Source organism: Periplaneta americana, chromosome 5 (assembly GCF_040183065.1).
Source record: "Periplaneta americana isolate PAMFEO1 chromosome 5, P.americana_PAMFEO1_priV1, whole genome shotgun sequence".
Lineage (NCBI taxonomy): Eukaryota > Metazoa > Arthropoda > Insecta > Blattodea > Blattidae > Periplaneta > Periplaneta americana.
The window spans coordinates 192664050-192683313 of NC_091121.1; the positions used below are offsets into that span (position 1 = coordinate 192664050).

The window sequence follows — 19264 nt, forward strand, 5'->3', positions numbered from 1 at the left end:
TCCATTCGCCTGGAAATCGTGGAAGAAATTAATGAAGAGCAATGCAGAAGTGAGGTTGCGAGAGTACATACACAAGGAAGGGCGTCACGTAACAGATGTTATTATTCGGAGATAATTCAGAAATAAATAATAAAGTCTGTAAATTAAGATGATGTACCTGGTTTGCCTAAAAAATAAAAATTAAGATTTATAACAATGGGTTGCTATTAAAGGAGAAAAATTCGCTCCGGGCCTGGGACCGAACCCGGATCCTTGGTTCTACGTACCAAGCGCTCTAACCATTCAGCTACGCCGAAGTTCAATCCACGACACCTCTAATAACAAATGTTACCATAACAGATAATTTCTGTAGGACCAAAAATTAATATTTACGTAGATTCTTCGCCCAGTAGCGCATATACTGTGGAATCCCGGCCACCAAGTCACTCAGTTGAGTGCGCTCCTTCTATAATGGCAGTTGACTTAATATATGTCAACATTGTACATGTCGAACATGGAGTAAGGACACAAAGGGAAATCACTAGAAGAGAGGGATTCGATCCGGTGCTGTGGATTGAACTTCGGCGTAGCTCAGTGGTTAGAGCGCTTGGTACGTAGAACCAAGGACCCGGTTCAATTCCCGACGCCGGAGCGAATTTTTCTTCTTTAATAACAATTGTTGTCCCGCGCCGTGGCGTCGTGGTCTAAGGTATCCTGCCTGGATTCGCGTTACGGAATGCGCGCCGGTTCGAGTCCTCATGGGGGAAGAAATTTCCTAATGAAATTTCGGCCAGTGTATGGGACCGGTGCCCACCCAACATCGTGATGCACTTGGGGGGCTACGATAGGTAGCGAAATCCGGTTGCGAAAGCCAGCTATAACGGCTGGGAGGATCATCGTGCTAACCACACGATACCTCCATTCTGGTTGGATGATCGTCCACCTCTGCTTCGGTATGTGGGCGTGAGGCCAGCAGCCGGCTGGTCGGTCTAGGCCCTTAACGGGCTGTAGCGCCACGGATTATTATTATTATTATTATTATTATTATTATTATTATTATTATTATTATTATTATAGTCCCGTCGCTCTAATTTCCGGCAGCCAATCACGTTGCAGGTTGGCTACATTTAAACGTGTGCGTCTTGTGATTCGCTGATGAAGATGTTAAGCATTTCCTAAGGCTGGATAAATACTTATTATAATCGCCCGCCATTTTGGCTCTTTCGTTGGCATTCGCAGAAAGCACACGAGGACGTTATTTGCCGCTCAATTATTTGCTGAATTACAGTGCGTTTGATTTATTATCATAGGAGCTACGACATGATAATTGTTAACAGTGCGGCAAATAGATCCCTCGTCTGGTAGCTCGGCAACGAAAGAACAAAAATGGCGAACGATACTACCTACCTAGACTTTATAGAGCCTTGACTTCCTAAGACGTAAGCAAAGAGAAGTCACTCCGGAAATAACAGCGACGCGACTATAATAACAATTGTTACCATAACAGATAATTTCTGTAGGACCAAAAATTATTCTTTACGTCGTACCTTCTGAGTCAATATATTTTGTCATTGACATTTCACTGTTTCTTAATTTTACGGGTACTGTATATACAGTGTATTTGTGAATTATATTAGCGATAAAACGACTCTGAAGTTGTGTTGTTAGAATGGCTTATTAGTGAAAGAATATTCCTGGCGACATGGAATTAAATACTTTCAGATACCGAATGAAAGGGTGACTTCCAATTCGAACGCCGAAGCAGCTGGAAAGTGTACCAAAGCTGAGTCATCCATTTCCGAGCAGACGAGGGCTAGTCGCGTGTGTGTGAGAGAGAGAGGACTAAATTTTGCACACATCACATACCTTTGAAGAACATGCCAAAATTTTTGGAGAGGAAGAGAAATGAAAGGAACATATACTAGCTTCTAACTAAAAATCGTCTATAAATAAAGTAATCTGGTAGGAACGTATGTCGAGTCCGCCTGAGAACGGCCATGTCTGATGCTTACAGTCCAATTAGTCAATTAGGCGCTTGTTTCCGACGATTTAGGTTTGGCAGAGTGCAAACGCTACCATTGACCTTAATTTAATATTCCTTCCAGCCATGTTTATAATTTAGAATTTTATGTGGATTTCTAAAATCGTTCATCCGAAGTATATGATAGAGATAGACCTCAAGATTCCTAATAACAATGAAGATTTACATACAGGCAGACTTTTATAAAACAATAAAATTACAGTTCTAGTACTGTTTGTGGTTCTGAAGACAGAAGGTTAAAATAAATAGAGAAGTAATTGTTAGGATTTGTGACGGGAGTAAAGGCTGGTTCACAATAAACCGGAAACGAGAATCGGAAGGAAAACGGTAGAATTGTTAAAATGTGTACATTTAAATGTGAGCATTCACAATTAACGAAAAGCTTGCCGGAGCCCAGGATCGGGAACAGAGAGTTGGCCAAGTTTCAACTTTGGCGTTCACGTTTCCGATCACAGCCCACTAGATTCATTCTATTGCCATCTAAAAGCTATTTTGTCGTCGTATATTTTGTAGCAAGAAGACCGTAACATAACCTATGCATTATTTTGTTCTGTGCTGTGCATCATGGAGCAAGTTTTATTTGATGAGATTCTAATATTGAGTGTTGAGGTAAATCCTCACGTTTACGATAAGCGGCGCGCCTCGTAAAAAGATGAGAAAATGAAGGAGAATACGTGTCTTTCAATAGCTGCATCTTTGAACACCGATCGGAAGCGAATCATATTTTATTACTGTATTGGTTGTATTACACACTACATATTCATGCTTCAATTCAATAACTACTGTTGTGTTCATTTTTGTTCTATCACAAATGTTTCTTCTCTAATTATTTTACGTTATGGTAGACTTAAAATAGGTTGTGATAATAAAGATGTATGGGCATATTTATAGTACCGTACCTAATAAAATGTTTCAGATGAAATTTCGAAGTTGGTTAACCTGTGTTTATGTTGGCTGCCTTGTACTCATGAGAGAACGTCATTGGTCAATTATACACATATAACATCAGAATGCGTAATATCGACTTTACATATCGTTATTGACATACATATCGATATGCATAGTCGTCTATGTTCTCGGTTTATTGTGAATAAAAAATTTTCATATTCACGTCCTCTGCTTCTCGTTTTCATTCTGGTTCTCGTTCCCGGTTTATTGTGAACCAGCCTTAACGCTCCGAGACGAAAAAAAAAAACCATTAGGAAAGAACTTGAAAGTTGAGAACATAAATAGGTACTGAAAAATAATAAACGGTGTTATATAAATAGCATTTTCCTCAAATTCATTGTTAGAAATTTCTAATAAAGTCATTCTTAATTAAACCTGTGCCGAATGAATTGTGTCATTCGCCGTACAAGAAGAAACTCAAAAGTGGAAAATTTAAATACTGAAAAATATAAAAATAGACGGTGTTATATAAAAGACACTTTCTTGCTATTCATTTTAAGAAGTTCCTGATAGAGTCACTGTTGGATAAACTGTGCCAATGACTGTCCAACATAAGCTCTAACCTCTTATCTTTGCATCACAAGCCTCTCAGCATATGAACATCACTTACGAAGAAGCTATGAAACGCAGGGTTCGCTGTTCGTATTTCTCTTTGGTATGAGAAGATGTTATTCGAATCTGACATAGATTCATCTTGGATAGTAATTTGAAACGATAACTAAATTTATATACTCTAGAACGACACTGCCCAAACCGTGCTCATTGAAGGTGAGCATTCATCTGAAGGAGGAGAGTCGAAGAAATAACTCGCGAGCGCACAGTAGAGATGGTATCGTTGCAGTGTAGGAGAAGAAGTGGCCTGCTCTAGTTAACTGTTCAGAATTCTTCAATTTTCTCTTGTGTCTTGAGTTACAATTACCTGTAGTGCATAATGGACGTAGGGAAACGAAAGAAATGTGATCACCAACCTTGTTCTTTTCATATGTTATGGGAAAGCTGTTATTTTTTTGTAGCACTGGAGAACATTCTCCATCCTTATATGTCAGAAAATTATAAAAGGAAGACGAAAACATAATATAATGCGCCACTACGACACCATACATAAAGCTGTGTATGATGATTTTGTTGGCGAAGATCACAAGAGAAAAGTTGAGTTAAAACTATCTCTATAATCCTAAGGCCCGATTGTATAAACCATTTAATCTTAGATCAGAGGTTAAATTGATCCTTGTTTCAGCTGAACTTGGAATTTTGTGTTGTATAAAGTCTAATCTGAGATTAATTTGTCTCAAACTAAAGTCAACTTTGACTGAAGAAATTTCTCCGATTAAGTTAGATGATCCAAGTTCAGTTATTTCTTTTCTGTTTGAAATATACGAGTGACAGATTATGCAAATAAAATATCCATTATTATTAATATTAATAGATATGTTAGGTACATTTATATATATTTCTTTCAATTTCTAGCCTTAATACACAAACATTCTTATATTTTATATGTTCAGCAGTATCAAATAACATAACCTATAATTATATTATGTTTATAACAACCATTAATTATTAATGGATATGATAGGTACATTCATAAATGTTCAATTAACTGTTTTATAAAGCTTTATTATGTTTAGCAGTATCAAACACCATAACATGATAACAACTTGGAGAACAGTCAACCTTCTTCTTATTGTCCTCCATTATTTACATTGCACAAAAAAAAAAACAGTGTCTCCAACAGACTGTACGGAAAGTCGCCAAAAGTAGTTGTAAAGTCGCTAGATTTCTCATTATCAACAAAGAAAGATTAAATTTTGTCTCTATAGGGTGCTAAAAAGGTCACTAAATCCCTATTTAAGCAATATAAAAGTTAAAAGAAATTGTTGTTGAAAAAGAGTTAAAGTCGCTAGATTGGCAACACTGAACAAACCTGTATAACGTGGTCCGCGCATCACGTATTTCACCTGTTTATGCGATGTTGCCAAATCCGTTTCACGTGAACTTAGATTGCATTTGAACCAAGGTAATTTGATCGCAGAAAAGGTTTATACTCGTACAATAGAAGAAGTGTCTGAACTCGGTTCACTTTTCGGTCTTCGATCAAAGTTGATCTTTAGTCAGGGGGTTTTATACAATGGGGCCTAAATGTATCGTCACATGTTGAGTGGTTTTAAACATTTAAAGTCCACACCTGTGCAGTAACGGTCAGCGCGTCTGGCCGCGAAACAAGGTGGCCCGGGTTCGAATCCCGGTCGGGGCAAGTTACCTGGTTGAGGTTTTTTCCGGGGTTTTTCCTCAACCCAATAAGAGCAAATGCTGAGTAACTTTCAGTGTTGGACCCCGGACTCATTTCACCGGGATTATCACCTTCACTTCATTCTGACGCTAAATAACCTAGATGTTGATACAGCGTCGTAAAATAGCCCAATAAAATAAAATAAATAATTAAACATTTAAAATATATATTTCAGTTTTATCTATAAAATGCTATAAAATTAAAAGGACACGATTCGTTTCATTAAGTAATTCTATATTACAATTTTAAAATGTTGTAATATTTATTAATTTCTGTGCAATAGGTTTCTACAATTCATAAAAATTATTTAAATTTTGACATATACACGTCAAAACAAACAGCAACGCCACCATTGCTTTTCGGTAATCGTTCCTTGCGCGAGCTATACCTCAAAATCGACAAATATTCTCGTCGATAAACATTGAAAACCGCACTAGGAGCAGTGATTGTCGAGATGTTCGAATGCTGATGTAACTAAATTGACGCACATCCCCGGACTAAACTGACAAACCAGGTTGAAAGGTCAAACGAATTATGGATCAAACTGACAGCGACCCGAATCATTTCCTAGAATGGGACCAAACATCTTTTTAAAAATATTATCGAAAGTGATAATTCATTTATTGATTTTTTTTTTTTTTTTGTTAAAATCGAAGTTTCTCCTGAAATTTACTAGATTTTTTTTAAATATTTTCGAATGTGATAATGAATTTGCTCATTTCAGTTTTTGTTAATATCCAAGTGTCTGATGAATGAGAAAATAGAATTCAAATAGAGAGCTGCGAACAGAATATGAACGATACTGTTGTAGGAATTCAGTGTTCCACTTCTAACTTCAAAACTGTGTAACCCATATCGCATATGAATGGTTGTTCCGTATTTTCAGTGTCGTCCCATTGTAGCTAGATCATATCGAGAACGTACGCTGAGAGAGTTGAGGTGAATAGCCCTGGTAGGCTGTGTTTATACTACTACTGTTTATATATAAAGTTTACGATGATGTGGGCGTTTGACATTTTATGAGTGAGGTCATATTTATAATGATGTGAAATAACTTAGAACTTCCGTCCTGAATATATTTGTGGCGTTAAATTTAACTCTGACTCTTCCATGTTCTCGTTACAGTTTATGTTATGTCTAGTTTGTAATTAAATTAGTGTGTATACGTGACATTTCATAACGTGTACCAAAACATAGTTAGTTTGTTGCAATTACATCAACGCCTGCAGTTCACCTGCCCCGCTTGCTCGATGTATTAAGTATACGCTTAGGTTTGTTTTGTTAGGTTAGTTAAAGCGGTTAGTGACTGTCCTTGTACAAAATATTTTGTATTTATCTCTTAATTTCTAAACATCTGACTGACAAGGCAAGAAATTCAGAAGTAATTAACTTTTTTGCACAATCATGCTATCTTTGTATACTTAACGTCATTGTTGCATGCCATGTAACTTGAAGATACAACACGTTCAGTGGTTACTACGGAAACGCTGAAAATAACAGTGCAGTAAGTAAATTCCCTACAAACGTACCTCCAAACCTTTTCTGATCGCGTCTTCAATTTCGTTATCTACTTTATCATAAAACTGTTGTTCATATTATAATCCATAATATGTTTTCAATTTAAAGCTTTCAAACAAAATATTCCTACAATTCAATTTCGTATATTTCAATAGATTTTTATTTATTTGAACATCCAACAAACAAAAACAAAAGAATATAAAAACACGGTCACCTAGAAAATTACACATTGTCATTAACAAAATGACAAACGTTCGATTCGAAATTAATATATAACTGAAATATACAGGGTTAGTTAAAAGTCCCGCACCACCTAAACAACTTTTGAAGTGACATGAAACTCGGTATTTGAGGATAACCATATACTAAGAACTCAATAATGGTATTGCCGAGTTTTTTCTACTTCCGGTTTAACTGGAAGTAACTCTAACTCTCTTATTTTAAATGGAACACCCAATATATTATTTTATTTTTGAATAGTACTCATTAAGAGCTTTTCAAAAATTACCCACACTTGGTACTTCTGTACAAATTCAGTGTTGCTAAGTCAAGAAAACAGAAAAGTGTATCGAATATTAAAATAATAAAATACTCCTTCCTTAACAAAAACAAAACAAAGCTAGCTCACCTTCTAAATTATGTGTTCAAATTGGTAGCCCTCAGCTGCTTTACAATGTGTCACTGGATCATAGAAACCATTTAAGGAATGATTTAACCAGGCTTTAGGAATATCTTGCACCACTTCCGTTTTTATTTAGCAACACTCCATGGCCGCATTTCAAATGCTTCTATTCGCTTCTCTTCATTTCGTCGTAATGTCCATGTTTCTGCCCCAAATAATGCCACACTCCACACAAAGCACTTAACTAGTCTATTCCTTAGTTCTTTCTCCAGAGGTCTGCAGAAGATGCTCCTTTTTCTATTAAAAGCTTCCTTTGCCATTGCTATCCTACTTTTCACTTCCTGGCAGCAGCTCATGTCACTGCTTATAGTACACCCCAGTTGCATATTAAATGATTTCGTTTCTCTGCTTTTAGAGTAGTAGTTGAGGACAATGAAATACATACTTCCTTATGGCTTTTAAGAAACTCGGAGGTTCATTGCCGTCCTCATATAAGCCCGCAATCGGCCCCTATCCTGAGCAAGATTAATCCAATCCCTACCATCATATCCCACCTCCCTCAAATCCATTTTAATATTATCCTCCCCTCTACAGCTCGGCCTCCCCAAAGGTATTTTTTCCCTCCGGCCTCCCAGTTAACACTTCATATGCATTTCTTGATTCTCCCATACGTGCTACATGCCCTGCCCATCTCAAACGTCTGGATTTAATGTTCCTAATTATGTCATGTGAAGAATACAATGCGTGCAGTTCTGCGTTGTGTAACTTTTCTCCATTCTTCTGTAACTTCATCCCTCTTAGCCCCAAATATTTTTCTAAGCACCTTACTCTCAAATACTCTTAACCTCTGTTCCTCTCTCAAAGTGAGAGTCCAAGTTTCACAACCATACAGAACAACCGGTAATATAACTGTTTTATAAATTCTAACTTTCAGATTTTTTGACAGCAGACTAGATGACAAAAGCTTCTCAACCGAATAATAACAGGCATTTCCCATATTTATTCTGCGTTTAATTTCCTCCCGAGTGCCATTTATATCATTTATTTATATCTGGAGACGGCCTCCAGATATCGGGGGTAGCTGCGAATATATAGGGATATCTTATGAGAAGTTTTACCGTTAGATGGCAGGAGCGTTCCATGCGTTTATTATATCATTATGCTACAGATGATTACGTTCTACCGCTTGTTGGTTTTCTGTGCGTGTCAAACTTATATTTATAATTATTTTGTATAACCTAGTATAATTTAATATAATTCAGTATTTTCTTACCTCATAATTTAATTTAATTTAAAATAAATAAGAGCGTAATCTTGCATAATACTGAGCGATTCCCCTTAAGAGATGGATGGGAAATCTGCAGTATGCAGAATATAGATATGAGTAAATTGAATATTCATGAACCTAAACGAGAACTTTGAGAACGAGGTACACGAATAAAAATAAATAAATAAAATAGGTCCTTTGTCGAAAGTAAATATTACCTCTTTAATCATTAGTATTGTAAGTTCCGTACGCTAAAAACAGGATATGCAGCCACCCTTGTGGTTTTTTTTTAATAGTGAAGGGACTATCGAGATTGAATTCCTCGTATTTTTTTTCCTCTAGTTGCAGAAAGATCAAATGCAATGTTTGATAAGATGATATAATATGATCGCAGTAGTATCACGATTAGTCGTGCGTTTTGTAGGTTAAGAACATGCAGTTTTGAATACTATGTAAGATGATTTTGAAAATTTGAAGTAAAAACATGGTTTTAATAATTAATCTACAGCACATTAAAAACATTATTCGCGAAATGGATTTCACTATCGTGGATAATAAACATCTCAGTTAATCGAGAGTTTACTGCAGGCGTAAACTTCGGAGACTCCTTGAAATGCTGAATATAACCTAAGCTAATATAGCTTGCTGCGAGGTTGCATATGTTTTCATTAATTTACTATTCCCTCTTCCAACATGAAACTGTAGCCAGCAATTCCTTACTTGAAGTAATTATTTTTGTTTAATTGCTAACACTTTCTAAGCGCAATTTCATTAGTTAAATTTTTAAGGTTCAAAGCATATATCCAGAATATTTCGGGACGTGAATGAAGACAAAAAGCTTTCCCTGGTTTTACATATAGTAACACAACAAAAATTTGCCATTTTGAGTGTTTTTAAGAGTATTTAGGCCCGATTGTATAAACCATTTAATCTTAGATCAGAGGTTAAATTGATCCTTGTTTCAGCTGAACTTGGAATTTTGTGTTGTATAAAGTCTAATCTGAGATTAATTTGTCTCAAACTAAAGTCTACTTTGACTGAAGAAATTTCTCCGATTAAGTTAGATGATCCAAGTTCAGTTATTTCTTTTCTGTTTGAAATATACGAGTGACAGATTGTGCAAATAAAATATCCAGTATTATTAATATTAATAGATATGTTAGGTACATTTATATATATTTCTTTCAATTTCTTGCCTTAATACACTAACATTCTTATATTTTATAAGGCTCTATCGTGTTCAGCAGTATCAAATAACATAACCTATAATTATATTATGTTTATAACAACCATTAATTATTAATGGATATGATAGGTACATTCATAAATGTTCAATTAACTGTATTACTAAACGAAAATTGTCGTTTTATAAAGCTTTATTATGTTTAGCAGTATCAAACACCATAACATGATAACAATTTGGTGAACAGTCAACCTTCTTCTTATTGTCCGCCATTATTTACATTGCAAAAAAATCAGTGTCTCCAACAGAGTGTAATACGGAAAGTCGCGAAAAAGTAGTTGTAAATCAGCTAGATTTCTCATTATCAACAAAGAAAGATTAAATTTTGTCACTATGGGGTGCTAAAAAGGTCACTAAATCCCTATTTAAGCAATATAAAAGTTAAAAGAAATTGTTGTTGAAAAAGAGTTAAAATCGCTAGATTGGCAACACTGAACAAACCTGTATAACATGGTCCGCGCATCACGTATTTCACCTGTTTATGCGATGTTGCCAAATCCTTTTCACGTGAACTTAGATTGCATTTGAACCAAGGTAATTTGATCGCAGAAAAGTTTTATACAATAGAAGAAGTGTCTGAACTCGGTTTACTTTTCGATCTTCGATCAAAGTTGATCTTTAGTCAGGGAGTTTTATACAATTGGGCCTTAATATACTAATACCCTATGTAAACCCTCAATGTTTATTTACCGGAAAACAAATGCACACGCAAAGCACATCCCTCAAAGTACACGCGCACTATCTGTTGGTGCTAGTTCAAGATATCCCTATTGAATAAGAAGTCGCGGACACCCGGTAAGGGGTGGTCCTCCAGCTTGGGGGTTGGGCGAAGGGCTAACAACCCATCACCGTAAAAAAAAAATAGCTTGTTACGAAACCCCAAAATAAGCCTCGGAATGGGACTGATTCTCTGGCACGACTACAGCAAAGAAATACATAGGTAATATACAGTAGTTGATAACATGACATTAACTAAAGGAATCACTGCGAAACACGTGAGGTGTCACTTTTGGAGATGAGGAAATACTCTATTTTTACCGTGTTGATAAATTAATATACTCAAGCAAGTCGCGGTAACTTGCTGTACCGAAATTGAGAGACGTAATAACTGTAGCCTTTGTTTATCGTTTGCACAAGTTGTTCTTATGACTCATGTTTGTTTAGAACAGGTACACAACGTAGATGAGCTGTTGTTATTTTTTAGGCATGGTCGCACAAGTACTGTATCTCCAGTACCGTCTTCCTTGTATTGTGAAACTCAAGTTTCTCGCTGATAAGCATAGTACAGCCCAAGTAGTTGCTGAAAGTTTCATTCTCTATCGAATATGATAAAAATCTATTACAATATTATGAAGTATCGATCCATTGCTATTTTACGCTCCTCTCTCGTAGTATCGAACCTGAAGTCTCTGACTTCAGCGTCAGTTCTAGGAATTTCTGTGGTTGACCAGTTTTCATGGAACTTTTCTCCCAAGTTTCTTATGGTGTTGATATCATGAAAAGGTGGATTTGGTGTAATTTCTCGTTAGTTTATGCGCCGGTCATAAGGATGGTTGTCCACACCTGTGGAGTAACGGTCAGCGCGTCTGGCCGAGAAACCAGGTGGCCCGGGTTCGAATCCCTGTCGGGGCAAGTTACCTGGTTGAGGTTTTTTCCGGGGTTTTCCCCTCAACCCAATGCGAGCAAATGCTGGGTAACTTTCGGTGCTGGACCCCGGAATCATTTCACCGGCATTATCACCTTCATTTCATTCAGACGCTAAATAACCTAGATGTTGATACAGCGTCGTAAAATAACCGAATAAAATAAAAAAAATAAGGATGGTTACAAACTATTACGAAGACTATTCAACTTATAGAATGAATTTGCGATATTGTCTAATAACGTTTCAGAACCGCCTTAAAATCAACCAATCACAGTTATGTTTCTTGATAAGACGATTTGTAAGGAAGCGTCGTATCTGATGAAATGCCTCGTGCAGTGTCAATCACGGAAAATCAAGAAATGTATCTGTTCCAAATAATTTTTCCATGAAATTGTCTTTTCTTTCTGTAAACGGCTCAGTGAAACTTATTTTTTACGGCCCTCGTAATTGCGTTTGAAAGGCCAACATTTGTAAAGAGTGCGGCAAAACTTCCTCCCTATTTTAAAGTTTAAATAAAGAACAGGTGGATCAAAATAAGGACCTGTATTAATATGAATTGTATCTAAACAGTGGGAAATTTAGGTTGACATGCGTTGCCATAGCGATATCAAATGACATGCTCAAAACTACAAGAATTGAATAGGACATTGAATACACGGAATTGACATTCAATTAGTGCAAATTGTAATCTTTAACGAATTTCAACTATGCCGTGGACGGTGAAGAACGTGCTTACGCTGTGATATCGTTTCTGGTAAGTGGTAATTTCGTTGTTGCTGCTCACATGTTTCCCGGACGCTTAATTTCTTCACGTGGCGACGTCCCCTGGCCATCACGAACACCAGACCTCGCACCCTGCTATTTTTTTGTATGGGGACTTCTTAAGGCTAAGATGTTCAAACATCGGCCGAGGACTTTGCCAGACCTAAGAAATGCAAGAAATTGGTCTTATTCCTCAAGAAATGCTAGTTAGGGTGTTGCAGAATTTCCGAAGTCGCATTCAACAATGCATTGATACTGAAGGACACCACTTGAGAGACACGTTATTCAAAAAATGAAAAATTCCCACTGTTAAGATACCATTCATATTAATAAAGTTTCCTTATTTTGATCCATCTGTTTTTTATTCAAACTTTAAGTTAGGGAGGGTGTTTTGCCGCACCCTGTATAAGCATTTGTTTTGACATTATTAACATTGTGGGGGCAAAAAAAAGAACTTTATCTGCCCCCATGAGAATGTTCGCTTGTGAGTTTTCTGGTTAACTCACGTCTCAATCAGAAACTGTGATTCGGACTATTTTCCAGCATTGAAATCGACTGGGAATAATACAAATTTCAGAAGTATACAATGAAATATAGAAGAGCACCTCAGCACATGTTTGGACTTCGGTCCTACGTTCATAGACATCTATGACGTAGTGCAGAGGGCGGCCACTAGAGGGAACCCAAGAGTTGGAGCTTAATCTGAGACGATTCTGTCCGACGCCGGGGTGGTATCCGGTGTGGCTTAGTGAATAAAGCATCAGCACGTAGAGCTGAAAACCCGAGTTCAAATCCCGGCGCCGGAGAGAATTTTTCTCCGTTCCATTACTCTTTCATCGTATGATGACGCAGAATATCTGCTTGGAAATATCATATGTACTTCGGTACATTAAAATAATATATATGATATGCGTAAATCACTTTGTGATTTAAGACGGCGCTTATTCCGTCGGATCCCGGCCAACTAGTCACTCATAACGAGTGCACCTCAGCACATGTGTGGACTTCGGTCCTACTTTCATAGACATCTATGACGTAGTGCAGAGGGCGGCCACTAGAGGGAACCCAAGAGTTGGAGCTTAATCTGAGACGATTCTGTCGGACGCCGGGGTGGTATCCGGTGTGGCTTAGTGGATAAAGCATAAGCACGTAGAGCTGAAAACCCGGGTTCAAATCCCGGCGCCGGAGAGAATTTTTCTCCGTTCCATTACTCTTTCATCGAAATATAGAAGACTTTCGCAATCATCATCATGGCAAGCAATGGATCTAGTGAACCGTTGCGGTCTCAGAATCATTCATGCCAGCACACTTCCGTACACAACTGAACGAAAAACATTACGAGATAAAGTTAATGGACAGAACTAATGCTTTCGTGTAATTCTTTCAATTTTTAACATCGAAAGGCTCCTGGAATCTTTTAATTGGAAATAAATCTATAAAATTGAAGTGTTCCAGTAAACTAGGATTCGAACTGATTCTTGGAATCGTTTCCCGTGATTCGTAATTCTGCCGGATGTATAACGGCCATGTCTGATTTACGTTTGTGAAGTATTTTTCTACAAAATAAGCAATAAAACGGCTACAAGAGCAGCATGAACCGATTTCCCATCGACTCTAGTGTTACAATCGTGTACAACACACATAATTAACCACCCTGAAACCGAAAATCGCTTTTTTTTTTATTTTTGTTTGTATGTCTGTCTGTCTGTCTGTATGTTTGTTACCTTTTCACGCGATAATGGCTAAACGGACTTCGATGAAAATTGGAATATAAATTAAGTTCGTTGTAACTTAGATTTTAGGCTATATGGCATTCAAAATACATTATTTAAAAGGGGGGTTATAAGGAGGCCTGAATTAAATAAATCGAAATATCTCGCTTATTATTGATTTTTGTGAAAAATGTTACATAACAAAAGTTTCTTTAAAAATAATTTGCGATAAGTTTTATTCCTTGAAAAATTTTGATAGGACTGATATTTAATGAGATAAATGAGCTTTAAAAGTAAAATTACTGCCATCTAAGGCCGTGTAATGAATTAAAAAACAAATGACTTCGTCTATAAGGGGCCTTGGACAGCAACAATCGAAAGCTAAGAAAGATAGCCTACAGAGAATGTTTCTGTGTTTGTATGAAGTAATATCGGAAGCAAAATTAACCGAGTTGTATAATTAATTATTAATTCACCATTGGAAAGTGTAGTTTCTCTAGATGGACATAATGCTATAATGTTATTACAGTAACTTCTGATATAATATAATGTAATATGTAATATTATATAATATAAGTTATTTGAAGGGTTCAGAACCATAGTGGGCCAAGCGCCATTTACTGAATACGTAGAAAACAAGGGTTAAAATTAAGTTATTACCATAATTCAATGGAAACCTATAAAAAGTAAAATAAAATATACACATTAAATCTAAATGATGTTAATCTTCATGAAACTATGGTTGCATGTAAGTTAATAAAAATTAAGAAATATGTTAAAGGAATTGTCATTGCACCAAATGAGTGTCTCTGGACCAAAATGATCGCATTTTAATTATTTAAATTAAGTAACATCTTAAACGATTTATCCTTCTATCAAACACGAATGTTCCCTGGATCATATGTCCTATTTTAATTGTGTATATTTATTTCTAACGGGTGCAGCGGAGCGCACGGGTACGGCTAGTAATAATAGTATCGTACAAAAATATACTATAAATATCATTACCGTAACATTAATAGAGTAAGGCCAAACATCAAAGTTTTGTTACGCTAGGTTTGACTATGGGCTGCAAAAGAAATGCCGATACGAACTTATATCGTTTTCCGAGGACTTTAACATACATGGCGAGGTGGAAAGCTATTTTCCTGAGATTAGGTTTTTTTAAAGCATGTAAATACGACTTTTATCATATGTTCACGTTATTATTTTATGAACTTTTATATTACAACATTAATAAGGATACTACATGAAAATAGTGAAACTGCAATTATATGGTATTCCACAGCCTTCCCTATTATCCATAGATGCTGTCATTGTTACAATCGATATATAAGCCAGTTACGTTTCTTATTGTATTAACAAAAAAAGTAGCAATTTTATTATAAATATAAGTACAGAACTGAAAATTGAACCTAACTGATACATTTAACTACACATTTCTTCTTTGCATGGAAAAAATATCTTTAGAAAATTGTATTTGTGTTGTTTCTTAAGGGAAGACTCCACTGAAAATCAAGAAAATTTTTCCAAATTTCGTTTTAGCTATTTCACTTATTCAGAATTTATATTTTCATACCCCAAATGGATTCAGCTCAATTATGATTACAAATACTCGTATGTTTACACTTTTTAAATTAAGGCTGGAAGGGGGCGTGGAATTTAAAGAGCTATCAAAATTGTTTTTCATCGAAAAATTCTTTTTTAAAATTTCTGATTACAAAACTAGTAACTTTTTGTTGGCTCCCTGAAGTTACTAGATGAATGTAGCGGAGGAGAATATTAATTTACATAAATATTCATTTTATTTTCAAATCTATTTTTCTGTGTTCATTTTTGTTGTTTCAACACCAACTTTCTTATGCCAAATATTAATCAATCTGGATGAAATTTTTACTGCAAGTATTTATGAAGTAGCTGCATGTTTCTATGCATTTATTTTGTGAGAAATGCTGCTAGTTTATTTCATTAAAATTTTTCTTAAGAAAAATATTAATAAAATAAACTAGTAGCATTCTTAAGAAAAATATTAATAAAATAAACTAGCAGCATTTCTCAAAAAATAAATGCATAGAAACATGCAGCTACCTCATAAATACTTGCAGTAAAAATTTCATCCAGATTGATTAATATTTGGCATAAGAAAGTTGGTGTTAAATCAACGAAAATGAACACAGAAAAATATATTTGAAAATAAAATGAATATTTATGTAAATTAATATTCTCCTCCGCTACATTCATTTAGTAACTTCAGGGAGCCAACAAAAAGTTACTAGATTTGTAATCAGAAATTTTAAAAAAGAATTCTTCGATGAAAAACAATTTTGACAGCTCTTTAAATTCCACGCCCCCTTCCAGCCTTAATTTAAAAAGTGTAAGCATACGAGTATTTGTAATCAGAATTAAGCTGTATCCATTTGGGGTATGAAAATATAAATTCTGAATAAGTAAAATGGCTAAAAATATTTGGAAAAATGTTAATGATTTTCAGTGGAGTCTTCCCTCAAGCGAAGTCCTCGTAACACGATGATATTTAAAATCGATAGCGACTTCGACTCGGCATTTCTTTTGCAATCCAGTGTACGTAATAATAAACTCTTCAAATGTATAGCTCTTTCATGGAACTAATCTAGGTCCCAGGAACAGCTGACCAGGATACTATTTTTCGAACTCTGCCTCACTTTATTACGAGTGTGATCTGCTCTAGATAGCCATGCGGCTCCACAGCTGCTATAGCGTCGTTAAATTATCCACTACGTTAAACTAGAAATCAATATTATTACTTCATAGCAAGTCGTTAGAAGGGTTTTTATATTGAAACTGGGTTCAATCCATGTGGAGTCCACACCTGTGGAGTAACGATCAGCGCGTCTGGCTGTGAAACCAGGTGGCCCGGGTTCGAATCCCGGTTGGGGCAAGTTACCTGGTTGAGGTTTTTTCCGGGGTTTTCCCTCAACCCAATACGAGCAAATGCTGGGTAACTTTCGGTGCTGGACCCCAGACTCATTTCACCGGCATTATCACCTTCATATCATTCAGACGCTAAATAACCTAGATGTTGATACAGCGTCGTAAAATAACCCAATAAAATAAATAAAATAAATCCATGTGGATGGAAATACAGACAGAGCACATGTTTCACGTAAATTAATATTTTATGTTCCACTGAAAATCAATACATTTTTCCTTATAATTTTTTCAACCAAATTTTGACAGCATGTTTACTATGTAAAGGGCTAACAAAATCCAAATTTTGTACTCCCTAATGTTTTTGGCTTTTGATTTTTTTTACCTACTATTTTAGACGTATTTTCAAACCCAAGTTTTTAATAGAAGATCTGAAATTTTAAGCTTCCTTTTGTTTTTCATTTTTGTTTTATTTACCGATAAGCTACTATGATATAAATGTATAAGTTTTTAATTGGCCATCTATGCTTATCTTTTGCACAATTGTGATTCTAATTACATGAATTAGTCTATCGCATTAACGTTTTCGATACCTTATTTTGTATCATCATCAGATGCGTATGCATAGTAATAATTAAAATTAAAAACCTAGCCAGTTGGTGTATGTGTTGTGAACTTCCATGATATGTTTGTGTGCATGTGATACTTGTTCATATTTTCTATGGTGGTATCTTATGTGCTATTAACTAATGACACTAAAACTTTTACATCTAAATTAATATCTAAAATACAATTTAAAACTGTTGTTAAAAGTCACAGTGGTTATTGTTATATCACTGTAGTTCATTTCTGTGATTTGACATGTTGCGATGTTGAATGGGGCGATGTTTTTAAAAATTGTGAATTTTCACAATTGTACAAAATATAAGCATGGGTGGCCAATTAAAAACTTATTATACATTTATATTCCTTTTGTTTGTTATACTGACACGACATAGAGAAACATTTCTATGCATTAATTTTATGAAATACAGTACAACCCCGATTATCCGTCACCCTATTAACCGATTGGCGGATTATTCGACTGTCTATTTCTCGCTCTTTTTTTTTTTTTTTTTTTTTTTTTTTCAGAAATAAATAACTTATATGAAGTACTGTTTTGTATATCACATTAATAGGTTCTAGCCTACATATGTTTTTGCTAGAGAGTGTTATTACAAGCCTTTATAGTTACACAGCATTGTCTACCGTTCGAATTGACTTCCTATAATATAACGTGTATATAAAATGTCTTCAACGGGTGTTAACAGAAAACGTGTTGTGCTAAGTATCGAAAAAGAAATGGAAATAATTGAATGGTTTGAGAAAGAGAAACTGTGGCTCATCTCGCATCAGAATACGAGATTGGAGTTACAACTGCGCGATTTAATAAAAAGAAAAAAAAAATAAGGATAAATTGTAAAAAAGTATGTAAATCTACAACATGAGACCTTCTTTATTCTTATCTTTCCAGAGACAGTCATTAAAAAGGGCTTCCTTGTCCTTTAAAAACCCACAGTTGACAATCACACTTAAAATAGTGAACTTCTGATCCACTACCTAGCGAGTTAAATACAAGACCATGGATAAAATTATAACATCATTCATGGTACGGATTATCCGAGTTTTTCGGTCAACCGTTCAGTCCATCCCCTCATTACCACGGATAATAGAGGTTCTACTGTATTTCATTTATTCACTTTCAAAAGTGTTTTAATTTTTTAAATTTCAAAAATTGTATTTATTCTACAACTCATGAAAAAAAAAAATAAAACAAACTAGCAGCATTTCTCACAAAATAAATGTTTAGAAACATGCAGCTACCTCATAAATACTTGCAGTAAAAATTTCATCCAGATTGACTAATATTTGGCATGCAAAAGTTGGTGTTGAATCAAGAAAAATAATCTTACGGAAAAATGGATTTGAATGAAAATTTGCGTAAATCAAAATTCTCCTCCGTTACATTCATCTAGTAACTTCAGGGAGTCAACATTAGAACAAAAAGTTACTAGATTTGTAATCAGAAAATTGTAAAAAAGAATTCTTTGACGAAAAAATAATTTTAACAACTCTTCAAATGGCACGCTCCCTTACAGCCTTAATTAAAGAAAAAATAAACATTTATAATCAGAATTGAATTAAATCAATTTAGAATATGAAAATACACATTCTAAAGAAGTGAAATAGCCAATAAAATTTACAACCGAACTCGATAACCGAATTATAAATGAGAACGATCTTTTGTATAGTAACAAGATGTCCCTTAGTTACATTGTGATTAGTGTACT

The 19264-nt window shown here is 35.3% G+C and overlaps 1 protein-coding gene across 1 annotated transcript in view; it reads left to right on the top strand.

Moving 5' to 3' along the window:
* Galphas (G protein alpha s subunit) overlaps positions 1-19264 on the top strand; it is a 251751-nt gene that overhangs the window by 176245 nt on the left and 56242 nt on the right. The window lies entirely within an intron of this gene.